This window comes from Staurois parvus, unplaced genomic scaffold (genome assembly GCF_062004578.1).
Source record: "Staurois parvus isolate SC_StPar_1 unplaced genomic scaffold, SC_StPar_1.0 ptg000428l, whole genome shotgun sequence".
Taxonomy (NCBI): Eukaryota; Metazoa; Chordata; class Amphibia; order Anura; family Ranidae; genus Staurois; species Staurois parvus.
Genome location: NW_028318224.1, coordinates 1,109,264 through 1,122,062, shown reverse-complemented (window position 1 = coordinate 1,122,062; position 12,799 = coordinate 1,109,264). Strand labels below are relative to the sequence as shown.

Genomic DNA, 12,799 nt, shown 5'->3' with positions numbered 1-12,799 from the left:
GCTCCAGTTGAAATTCATTCACACAATTGAATAAGTCAGAGAAGAAACTTTCCATCAAAAGAACTGTCCCTCCAATACTTTGAAGTTTGTCTGAGGTCTGAGCAGTCAGAGAGGGCTTACCTGACAGAAGACAACTAGACCAGTTCTGTGCTATCGGCTGAACTAACCCACAGTGCTCCAGGACTCATTGGTTCTGTATTAAATGCATAACTAAAACAAGGATATCATTTTTATATATATATAATATAAATATATATATATATATATTTATATATATATATATATCTTTAAACTGATGTTTTATATTCATTAGGTTTGAAAGGTGGTGACCTGGTGATGAGGTTAAATCAACATTTGGAGAAGGCACAAGCTCTTCTTCCAGGAAGGCAAGCTTGTGCCCTGTCCAAACTAAAAATAAAATCATCTTCCAGGAAGGCAAGTTTGTGCCCCATCCAAACTTTAAAAAAAAATCGTCTTCCAGGAAGGCAAGCTTGTGCCCGATCCGAACTTCAAAAAAATAGCAACAATAATAACAACAACAAGAACAATTTTTTTGCCTGATGTTTATTTTTCTACTCTGTGCCACTCTGCAGCGGCCCGGTCATTCATCCTTCACGTCAGCCTCTTGCGGCGGCATCCAAGCCAACAGAAATGATTTTATCTGATCTCTGTGTGCAGGTAGAATCTCTGTTGGGAAACAAAGGTTATATTCCGCCGGCTCCGGCGATTGGGCGCCGCACAGACAATCCCTGGATTGAGCAGTGGCACGGGCCTCTGGCATTCATACAAAGCAACATATTGCAGGTCGTTAAAGCGGCGCCCACTACCTTCGCTCCTGCGACAAAGAAGGGTTAAATTTGCCAGCAGAGGTGTGGGGGAAATTAGTATGTAAAACCCTTGGAATGTACGAACGTTCCTTGGTGTTCCAGATGATAATGCCAAGACATGGAAAATGTCAGTCGCATCGACGGCAGGAACCAAAATCTTGATTAAAGAATCGACAAGGCCAAGCTCATTTCCCGTACAGAAATCCAGCTCATATGCCAGTACCTGACCTTACGTCTGCTGCAGAGCCCGCTAAGGATTCTCGATATTGCTATGCTAATTGGTTGGTTCAGGCCGAATCGCTTTCCTTCGAAGTTTTCTAAATATTCTGCAAGCACAATAAAAAAAAAAGTGGAAAGTAAGCGGGAAGTGGGGAAGAGGTCATGGAATGGAATGTCGTTTTATACTTCGAGAAGAGTTATTTTCTTCAACGGACACCATGAGGAGCACCTTTGGTCTTCAGGAAGGGTGTCCAAGTCTCGTTCTTCTTTCAGGTGGACACCAATGGGTGTACGTTGGCGCCATGTTTTAATGCACGTTAGAAGCAAGCATTGTGCATGCTCCCATTTATTTCTAACTGGTCCTAACGCACATCAATGACGTAGACATCGTATCTAACCTTTTACCGCACCAAAGCGTATGCATGTGGACCCATTCGCTCTGTTGCCATCCATTGGGAAGAAAGGGTCCAGTATGGGTTTTTGGGCATTGATGCACATAGGAAATGAATGGGCAAATTCAACATAGCACGTGTCCTTGAATCCCTACTGTTTTCCTGTGTTGTCACCTGGGCTTCCAATTGGCTCCACTTGCTGTTATAGGGTGACAACACACTGTCCCTACCTCCATACTGTTTTCCTGCGTTGTCACCTGGGATTCCATTGGAGATCCCTTGCTGTTATAGGGTACAACACACTGTTTTTGACTTCCTACTGTTTTCCTGTGTTGTCACCTGGGCTTCCAATGGAGACTACTTCCTGTCACAGGGTGAAAACACACTGTCCCTGATTTCCTACTGTTTTCCTGCGTTGTCACCTGAGCTCTCATTGGATACCAATTTCTTTTACAGGGTGGCAATGCTCTAGTCCCTTACTTCTTACTGTTTTCCTGCATTGTCACCTAGGCTTCCAGTGGAGACCACTTCCTGTTATAGGGTGACAACACACTGTCCCTGACTCCCTACTGCTTTCCTGATTTGTCATCTTGGCTTCCAATGGAGACCACTTCCTGTTATAGGGTGATAACACACTGTCCCTGGCTGCCTACTGTTTTCCTGTGCTTTGATTGGAAATCATTTTCTTTTACAGGGTGGCAACGCTCTGTCTCTGACTTCCTACTGTTTTCCTGCATTGTCACCTGGGCTTCCAAGGGAGACCTTTTCCTGTTATAGGGTGACAATAGTCATGGGGCAGGGAGACAACACAGGAAAATAAATGGCAGGCAGGGACAGAGCATTGTCACCTTATATTAGGAAGTGGCTGAACAAGAACCGTCATGGCAGGATCACCGAGGATTTTATCAATGGAAGTTACAGATTTTACAATACTGAGAGCGACTTTTGAAAAGCCATGGGAAGGATGTGCGCTATCGCCCTCGCTGTCCCAGTTTCACCCTCAGTTCTTGCCACCGGGTGCGAAGGTGCAAAACATGCCAGAGTAGAGGAAGGGAACGAGCAGCTGAGGGGCCCCTCCATGACTCAGAACTCACTAGAAGAATAAAACAAATGTTCGACACCTCGAAGCGACACCCCCCCCCCCCCCGACCCATGTCTGCTCGCAGCTAGGACGCCTTTGTCGAGTTCACCTAATTATCTTTTTGATATTTTCCTGTGACAACTGAATTATGGATTTTCTGGGAACTTTTTTTATTTCCCTTCCGCTGCCCTGTTCTCTGTATTCTCTCCGGTGAAGGGAATGGTGAAGGTTTTATGGCAAAATTTACCGCAGTTTCCTTGTTAAATGCAGAGACCGAGCGTTCACCCTCCGCTAATTGTTCTGTGTAGAGGGAGAGAAAGTACAGAACAAATCATTCTATCTATTATCTATCTATCTATCTATCTATCTATCTATCTATTATCTATCTATTATCTATCTATCTATTATCTATCTATCTATCTATTATCTATCTATCTATTATCTATTATCTATCTATCTATCTATCTATCTATCTATTATCTATCTATCTATCTATCTATCTATCTATCTATCTATCTATCTATCTATCTATCATCTCTCTATCCAAGTATACACAGTTTATTCTTAGCATATTCAGACCCCCTTCACCTTTGTGTGCTTAGGATCGTTGTCATGTTGGAAGGTGAACCTTCGACCCAGTCTGAGGTCCTGAGTGCTGTAGAACAGATTTTCATTGAGGATATCTCTGTACTTTGCTTCATTTAGCTTTTCCTCAACCCTGAACAGTCTCCCAGTCACTGCTGCTGAAATAAAACCCACAGCATGATTCTGTCACCATCATGCTTCACTGTTTGGATGGTAGGTGATGAGAGGTGCCTGGTTTCCTTCTGACATGGCATTTAGAACTGAGGCCAAACAGTTCAATCATGTTTTTCAATCTTGTTCCTCACAGTCTGAGAGTCCTTCAGGTGCTTCATGTGTTTTGCAGGAGAGGCTTCCGTCTAGCCATTCTGCCATAAAACCAGGATCAGTGGAGGGCTGCAGTGATGGTTGTTCTTCTGGAACTTTGTCCCATCTCCACACAGGATCCCTGGAGCTCGGTCAGAATGACCATTGGGTTCTTGGTCACCTCCTTTACCAGGGCCCTTTTCCTGCGATTGCTCAGTTTGACCAGGCATCCAGCTCATGGAAGAGGCCTGGTTGTGCCAAACCTCTTCCATTTGAGTATTATGGAGGCCACTGTCAGGGCTCCCGGTAAGACCAGAGATGCGTGAACTGACACAGGGAAACGCAGGCTCAAGTATGGTGTAACAATATAATTTATTAAGGGTTATACACAAATATAAACGCACAATATAACAAAACCAAACCTCCAACTGATAACAGAAAGTACACAGATAAGAGCAGTCAGGGCTGGCGAGGTGGAGTGGTCAGGCGGGCCGGGTCAGGAATCATCCGGCAGACAAGACACAAAGGAGTAGGCAGAGCGTAGTCAGACGGGCCGGGTCAGGAACAATCAGGCAGACAAGGTACCAAAGGAGCAGGCTGGAGAGTGGTCAGGAATAGCCGAGGTCAGGACAGGCGGAGTTCATTCAGGGTCAGGATCAAGCAGAATCAGGAATCAGACAGGAAGCAGACAGGATGCAGGTACAGGGGCTCATGGGAAACATACACCAAGGCACTGACTGCAGGTCTGGCCATTCCTTAAATACAGCTCCTGCAATCAGCCTCAGGTGATGGCTGACTGCAGGAGTGAGCTTCTGGTTGCTGAGAGCACCCGCTGGCCAGCCCTGGTACTGCAGCCAACAAGGCAGGTGAGTCCCACCACCATTGGCAAGTCCATTCCTGACAGCCACTGTGCCTGATTTCTTTTCTGTAGCCTTCCCCAGATCGGTGCCATGCAATAATCCTGTCTCTGAGCTCTGCGGGCAGTTCCTTTGACTTCACAGCTTTTGCTCTGATACAGTACGCATTGTCAGCTGTGAGGACTTTTATAGAGAGGTGTGGGCCTTTCCAAATCATGTCCAATCAATTGAATTTACCACAGGTGTTCTCCAATCAAGGTGCAGAAACATCTCAGCAACGTTCAAGAGAAATGGGAGGCACCTGAGCTAAATTTCAAGTGCTGTTGCAAATAGAAGGCGATTGTCCTTGGCTGCTGAAAACAGAGCGGTCCGTGTTTTTTTTTGTGTGGGGGGGGAGGATAACTTTCCGGCTCCTATGTACAAGCTGTTCTCTGCTAAACATATTGATTTTTATATATTTTTAACAAACTGCTTAGCACTATCTTGCAGCACAATCCATCCATATTTATTAGGCCGGACCTAAAAAAAAAAACAATTCCAGCCGACCAACGCAAAAAAAAAAAGGCAATGTTTTTATTTAAGGAAAATTGTGCGATAACGAAGGGCTCCGCCACTTTACGGCGTGCATTCATTTTCATCCCAGAGCGTATAAAAAGGGATAACGCCTTTATAGCCAATTCAGGGAGAGAGAAGATGGCTCTTATGGAGCTCTGGGGAGCAACTGAGCATTAAAGACCACCGAGCAAATTCCCAGCACCAGCTCGTGCCTCCGAGGAAGAATTCCGGATGATTAGAATGTATATTCAGATATACAGTCATGGCCGAAATTGTTGGCACCCTTGATATTTCTCCAGGAAATCATGTATTTCTCACGAAACGTATTGCATTAACACATGTTTTGCTATACACATGTTTATTCCCTTTGTGTGTATTGGGACAAAACAAAAAAAGGGAGGAAAGAAAGCAAATTCGACATAATGTCACACAAACCTCCAAAAATGGGCTGGACAAAAGTATTGGCACCCTTTCACAACTGCGGATAAATAAGAATGTTACAAGCATGTGATGCTCCTGTAAACTCACCTGGGGCAAGTAACAGGTGTGGGCAATATAGAAATCACACCTGAAAGCAGATAAAAAGGAGAGACGTTCACTTAACCTTTGCATTGTGTGTCTGTCTGTGCCACACTAAGCATGGACAACAGAAAGAGGAGACGAGAACTGTCTGAGGACCTGAGAACCAAAATTGTGGCAAAATATCAACAATCTCAAGGTTACAAGTCCATCTCCAGAGAACTAGATTTGCCTTTGTCCACAGTGCGCAACATTATCAAGAAGTTTGCAACCCATGGCACTGTAGCTAATCTCCCTGGTCGTGGACGGATGAGGAAAATTGATGAAAGATTGCAACGCAGAATAGTCCGGATGGTGGATAAGCAGCCCCAAACATGTTCCAAAGACATTCAAGCTGTCCTGCAGGCTCAGGGAGCATCAGTGTCAGCGCGAACTATCCGTCGACATTTAAATGAAATGAAACGCTATGGCAGGAGACCCAGGAGGACCCCACTGCTGACACAGAGACATAAAAAAGCAAGACTACAGTTTGCCAAAATGTACTTGAGTAAGCCAAAAGCCTTCTGGGAAAACGTCTTGTGGACAGATGAGACCAAGATAGAGCTTTTCGGTAAAGCACATCATTCTACTGTTTACCGAAAACGGAATGAGGCCTACAAAGAACAAAACACAGTACCTACGGTAAAATATGGTGGAGGTTCAATGATGTTTTGGGGTTGTTTTGCTGCCTCTGGCACTGGGTGCCTTGACTGTGTGCAAGGCATCATGAAATCTGAGGATTACCAAAGGATTTTGGGTCGCACTGTAGGGCCCAGTGTCAGAAAGCTGGGTTTGCGTCCAAGATCCTGGGTCTTCCAGCAGGACAATGACCCCAAACATACGTCAAAAAGCACTCAGAAATGGATGGCAAAGAAGCGCTGGAGAGTTCTGAAGTGGCCAGCAATGAGCCCAGATCTAAATCCCATTGAACACCTGTGGAGAGATCTTAAAATTGCTGTTGGGAAAAGGTGTCCTTCCAATAAGAGAGACCTGGAGCTGTTTGCAAAGGAAGAGTGGTCCAAAATTCCGGGTGAGAGGTGTCAGAAGCTTATTGATGGTTATAGGAAGCGACTGATTTCAGTTATGTTTTCCAAAGGGTGTGCAACCAAATATTAAGTTAAGGGTGCCAATACTTTTGTCCAGCCCATTTTTGGGGTTTTGTGTGACATTATGTCATATTTGCTTTTCTGCCTCTGTTTTATATTTGTTCCAATACATACAAAGGGAATAAACATGTGTATAGCAAAACATGTGTTAATGCAATACCTTTTTTGTGTGAAATACTTGATTTTCAGGAAAAATATCAAGGGTGCCAACAATTTCGGCCATGACTGTAAGAGAAGAAGGAGGTCACAGAATATAAAACAATAATTCTGCTGAAATAGATCAGAATTTATCTGTGGGAAAAAAAGACGTACAAGATCGGAGCGTTGAACGTCCTATGATTAAGGGGGGTCTTCCATTATATCCTCATTAAACGAGGATGACAGATAGATACATAGAGATTTGCTGTTAGGTTATGCTTTGAAAGTGGTCTAGATTAGTGATTCTCAACCACTGCCTTGCCAGGACCTCCATCCTTCTGGGTCTACATCCATCTGCAGATCCCTTAACCTCCCAGCTCCCATTGTGACACCCAACCTCCTATAGTGGTCCACAATGCCCTTAACCTTCCACAGTGCCCTACAGCTCTCTGCCAAGCTTCCAGCTCCACATAGTGCCCCCAACCTCTAATAGTGTCCCAAAGTGCTCCCCACTGTCCCTCAACCTTCCGCACACAGTGTCTCCCAGCTTCTGTAGAGCCTCCAGCCACCCCTAGTGCCCTCAAACTTCAACAGTGTCCAACAGTGCCTATGGTGTCCTTCAATCCTCCACAGTGCCTTACAGCCCCCTGCAGAGCCTCCAACCCCCCCCCCATAGTCCCCCTAACCTCTAACAGTTTCTCACAGTGCCCACTCCATTGTCCCTCCACCTCCCACTATGCCTCCCATCCCCTTTCGGAGCCTCGAGTCCCCCATAGTGCCCCCAACCTCCTATAGAGTCTCTTAGATTGTAAGCTCCAAGGAGCAGGGCCCTCCTAACCCTCTTGTATTGAACTGTATTGTTGCTGTATTGTCTCCCGTTATATTGTAAAGTGCTGAGCAAACTGTTGGCGCTATATAAATCCTGTATAATAATAATAATAGTGGTCCACCAGGCCCTCAACCTCCCACAGTGTCCTCAAGCCCCCTGCCAAACTTCCAGCTTCCCATAGTACCCCAACCTCTAACAGTGTCCCACAATCAACTTCCCCTCCAGTGTCCTTCAACCTCCCACAGTACCTCCCAGCCCCCATGTAGAGTCTCTAACCCCCACATAGTGCCCCCAATCTCCAACAGTATCCCAAAGTGCCCTCCCCCCCAGTGTCCCTCAACCTACGAACAATGCCTCTCTTGCCCGTTTAGAGCCTCCAGCCCCCCATATGGCCTTCAACCTCCAACAGGGTCCCACAGTGCCCCTCAACCTCTCACAGTGCCCCCTCACCACCCTGCAGAGCCTCCAGTTCCCCATAGAGACCCCAAATCCCCTTCAAAACCTGTAACAGTGACACCCAACCTTATCCAAAGCCTTCCAACATTTCAATACCTATTTTGTTTTCCCATACTTTTACTGAGTTAGTATAAATCATTTGGGTATTGAGGTTTTGGAATAATTTACTGGGCCCTGGTCTCAACAAGTTTGAGGACCACTGATCTAGACCAGGGGCGGACTGACAACTCATGGGGTCCCCTGGCAATAGGGGATCACGGGGCCCTTGTGTCCTTGCCCAAACTCAAAAAAGCCTATGAAAAAGGTACCAGGGGCATGTCATGGGGCCCCCTACTGACCTCGGGCCCTGGGGCAGTGCCTGAGTTTCCAAATGGTCAGTCCGCCCCTGAACTAGACACTCCTGGCAGACAGCCTAGCAAAGTCGGTGACCTCACTTTCCAACACAGCAGTTAAAGTCATTGAGCTTGGTCACCAGGCTACTGAATGGACAATGAAGGGATGATGTCATCTACGGTGGCGATACACAGAACTATTTTATATATGCATCGTCGAACAATTTACTGTCTCACTGTATTCTGCCAAATCTATTTATTTGATTGGCAGATCCCTCCCGTGGCCGTTATTTATTTTATTTCAAGTACTTATATAGCGCCGTCAGTTTACGCAGCGCTTTACATATATGTCGTACATTCACATCAGTCCCTAACCCTCAAGGGGCGTACAATCTAAGGTCCCTAACTCACATTCATACATACACATACTAGGGACAATTTAGACAGCAGCCAATTAACCTACCAGCATGTCTTTGGAGTGTAGGAGGAAACTGGAGTACCCAGAGGAAACCCACACAGGCACAGGGAGAACATGCAAACTCCAGGCAGGTGGTGCCATGGCTGGGATTCAAACCAACAACCCTAGTACTGCCAGGCGGAAGTGTTAACCATTTACCCACTGTGTATTCAGTTTTTTCCTGATGGAAGTGTTTCAGGAAAATACTACACTATGGCCACTAGATGGAGTTCATTATCATAGCAAATTATTAAACTTTTTAGGCAAAAAGAGTGCAAATTTATGTCTTCTAATTGTGCTTTTGCGTTGTCACATTGTCTTCTGATGGAGACTACAAATGGCTGTTTTAACACACATTACTGTTGTCACCATCAGAAAAAATTCCATGAAGTTGTCACTAGAGAGCATGTGGACAGGAAGTAGCTGCAAAGAGAGCAGCAGCTCTGAGATGCAACAAAGGATTAAAAATTAATTTTGTTCAAAAAAAAAAGCGCGCAATTGTCTGTGATGCATAGTGCTTTAGCAAACCGGATGCCCAATATGCTACATATCTCGGCTCCACTTTTTTTTAAATGACCTTTTGGACCCGAAAAAAAAATGTTGAGGTCCATACGCCTTTAAGTAATCCCAAACTAGCTGAGAAATGATTACAAGCTTACACCAGATCAATTCCGCCCTCCCTCCCTGCTGGTCAATGCTCTTTTAACTGCTGTAAAATCACTTTATGATCAGCACAAGGAGGCAAATCCATTAGTGTCCCATAGGGGTGAGTTAAACAACTTGCCCAGTAATTACCCTGCTGTCACTGCATTTTTGTGCAATGCGCTCCCTTGACAAAGAGGACGCAAAATTGTTTTTTACTGACTCAAAAAAAAAAAACTCTACCGTTTCAACCTTGGAATAGTCACACATCCGGCCCCACCAATGAATTCCTGAAATGTTTCCATCGCTGATCCCCCAGTCCCCCCTCCCCCCCAATTCACCAGCTCCATCATTGCCTTGGGGTTACTCAATCTCATGAATTTGATTAAATTACCCTGCTCTGCGTATTCCTTTAATATTGCTTTTTAATATATTTATGGTGGCTTCGGCGATAAAAAAAAAAAAAAAAATACAACGCCGCCTTTCTTTTAAAGCTGCGCGGAAAACCCTTTTGGGGGCAAACAATGAGACCCTTATAAAAAGAATTGGATGTCGCACTTTTCTTTCTGCATGCAAATGACTGGCGCGCAACACTTTTCATTATTGTTTTGTAAGGCTCAGAAAAGAGGGAGATTTATTGAAATTTTACAGCAGCTGCAAGATGGAGGGGGGGGAGGGGGAGGAAAATGGTATTATTCCAGAATATGGTACGCCGGGCATAAAATCATTAAAAGAAATGTATAGAAGGTCTAAAACGAAGTTTTTGAGAAAGTGAAGCTGTCCTTTGAAGCTGAACTCTGATGAAACTTGAGGGTTCCCCTCTCCACAACCGGCGTTAGCTGCTTGTTTTGCCTAGGGGGTGAAGAGTATGTAATGCTTGCCTTAATCCTCGCTCATGCAGGCTTCCTCCTCTTAATGTGACTGGCCCCGCGAAGCAGTGGTGTAGGTAGGTTTTGTGCTGCCCTAGGCAACACAAAAATTGGATGCCCCCCCCCCTTTCCCGGCAGAGAGAGAGCCTGACACTGACCAGCACCAGACCCCCCAAGACAGAGAGGCCGACAGTGACCAACAACACCCCTTCCCCATCCCCCCCACCACACACACCTGAGAGAGCCTTCCACTAACATCCACCCCCCTGTGGCGACAGAGAGACACTCACCTTCACAGCTCTGAACATTCCCGAGAACGACAGTTGGCCTCTGCATACACCATCAAGCGACCCGCAGCCTCTCACGGATCCTACCTGGTCCCCATGCTGCATATGTCCCTTCTACCGGGGGCAGTGCTGCCCCCCTAAAAAGTGCCACCCTAGGCAAATGCCTTGTGGTAAATACACCCCTGCCGCGAAGCCTCTTCCCATTGCTGCCCTACCGGTTGCAGCTCTCAGTTGTCATCTAATGCAATGCAACTCCAGAATAACTGCCTTGTACGAGCGGGGACCAAGGGCTGCCTTCACTTTCCGGAGCATCAGACAACAGAGGAGAGTGCCTACTGTTAGGGGAGCGAAGATCACGGTAAGTATATTGCTTTAGTCTGCGGTGGCTGTGGTGGGGTTCATTTTACCACTTTTGTGGGGTAAAGTTTTTTTTGTCTCCAGAGTTTAGATTTAAAGAGGAGTTGAGCGGCTACCTCTCCTCCTTCCCATCTCCAAAAAAGGCATGAAACTATCAAAGAAGTGTATGCTGGTAGCAGTAGTGAGGGGTTAGTTTGTTTTAGCTCTTACTGGTGACCAACTGAAGCCAACCTCCACCTTAGTGGCATAGTCCATTTGTTGGCCTGTGGTGGGCTGCCTCACGTGTGGCCTAAGCGAACAGCCAAGTCGACCCCCAACAGGACACTGATCCTCTGGGCAATATGATACCTTTGCCCATGGCTCTTCGTGATGTATGGGTAGCGGGCACAAACTAGCCTCCGATCCAAGCTCCTGGCTGTGTGTGTCAGAGATTCAGGTATGACCAGAGATGTGTGGACTGACACAGGGAACAGCAGGCTTCAGAAATGATGAAATAATAATAAAATTTATTAAGAGCTGCACAAATATACAAATGCAGTGCAAACAAAAACCAAACCTTAAACTAATATTAATATATACAAGTGTAGTCAGGGCTGGAGAGGTGGAGTGGTCAGGCAGGCCGGGTCAGGAACAATCGGGCAGATAAGGTACAACAGGAGCAGGCAGGAGAATGGTCAGGAATAGCCGGGGTCGGTGCAGGTGGAGTTCTAGCAGAGTCAGAGTCAAGCAGGAGAGTCAAGCAGGCAGAAGACAGGATACAGGATCAGAACAACAAGGGCACATGGGAAAACACCAAGGCACTGATTGCAGGCCTGGTACTGCTTAAAAACACCTCTTGCAATCAGCCTCAGGTGATGGCTTGATTGCAGGAGTGAGATCCTGGCTGCTGAAAACACCCGCTGGCAAGCACCGGTACTGCAACCCACACAGCAGGTGAGCCACAGCACCACCAGCGGTGAGTCTTTCCTGACAGTGTGCTTCATCCACTTCACTCCCAGGGTTTCCAGACACTGGGCACCTTCTCCAGGCCCGACAGCCAGGAGACACCAGTTTAACTCATGCTCACACTCTTCAGAGCAGCATTCTTACCGAATAAAGGCACCACAAGGCTGGATGTGGTTAATGTTCTTTTGCTGAAAGCCTCAATCGATAATGGCTCCAATAGAACACACAATTCAGTAATGAAGTGGACTCTTGGTCTCAGGCCCTGTCAATGGCTGCTCCTGTCCCTGCAGTAGATGTGCCTAATGCTCTTCTTGAACAAGGATGGGGAAACGGAGGGGTAGAACAGCTCCATGGTTCTCTCTCTTTTCTCTCCTTGGCCTAGGAAGGGAACCCCAGAGCACCCTGCCCTCCCCCAAGAGGGGGGAGACAAGGAAGACAGCAGGTGATGTTGCCTGTTCCACTTCCATCTCCAGACTGCAGACCTCCAAAATAGGACCTGTCTAGTCTCCCAGCATAGGTGAAGATGTCACGTTAATGGGGACCCTACCTGCCTACACACTTATTCAAGGTGTTCCCTCCCTAAAAGGATGCATAAAACTATCTGTGTAGGGAAAAAGAGATATTGTATTCACATTTAATGGGCAACTTCAGTGAAATTTAAGTTGTCCTATGAACGTCCAATTTCTGAATCAATAAGTCAGTCAATCAGTAGTCAAGCACACAGCATTTTCACAAGGAGATGTCAACACATATTAATCTTTTATAGGTTTCCCTTCAGGAGGGAACTTGAGGAAGGGAGCTTCTGTGTGACAGTTATCAGGGGCCAAGGTTGACAATTAAAATTTCCCTTTCAGTCTATAGATGCCAACCATCTTGGATTTGCCAGAGACAGGCTCGTACCTTGACCCTCTGCCCTGCTAATACTCTGTCTCGGGTAATGTCCTTATTTGAGTTACTGCACATGCGCTGTAAATCAAAAAGGCATTAATTGTGGGGATCAAGGC

At 46.1% G+C, this 12,799-nt stretch overlaps 1 protein-coding gene across 8 annotated transcripts in view; it reads left to right on the top strand.

The window, feature by feature from the left end:
* Positions 1 to 12,799, top strand: part of CELF4 (CUGBP Elav-like family member 4) — a 1,398,731-nt gene that overhangs the window by 598,789 nt on the left and 787,143 nt on the right. The gene's annotated exons all lie outside the window — the stretch shown is intronic.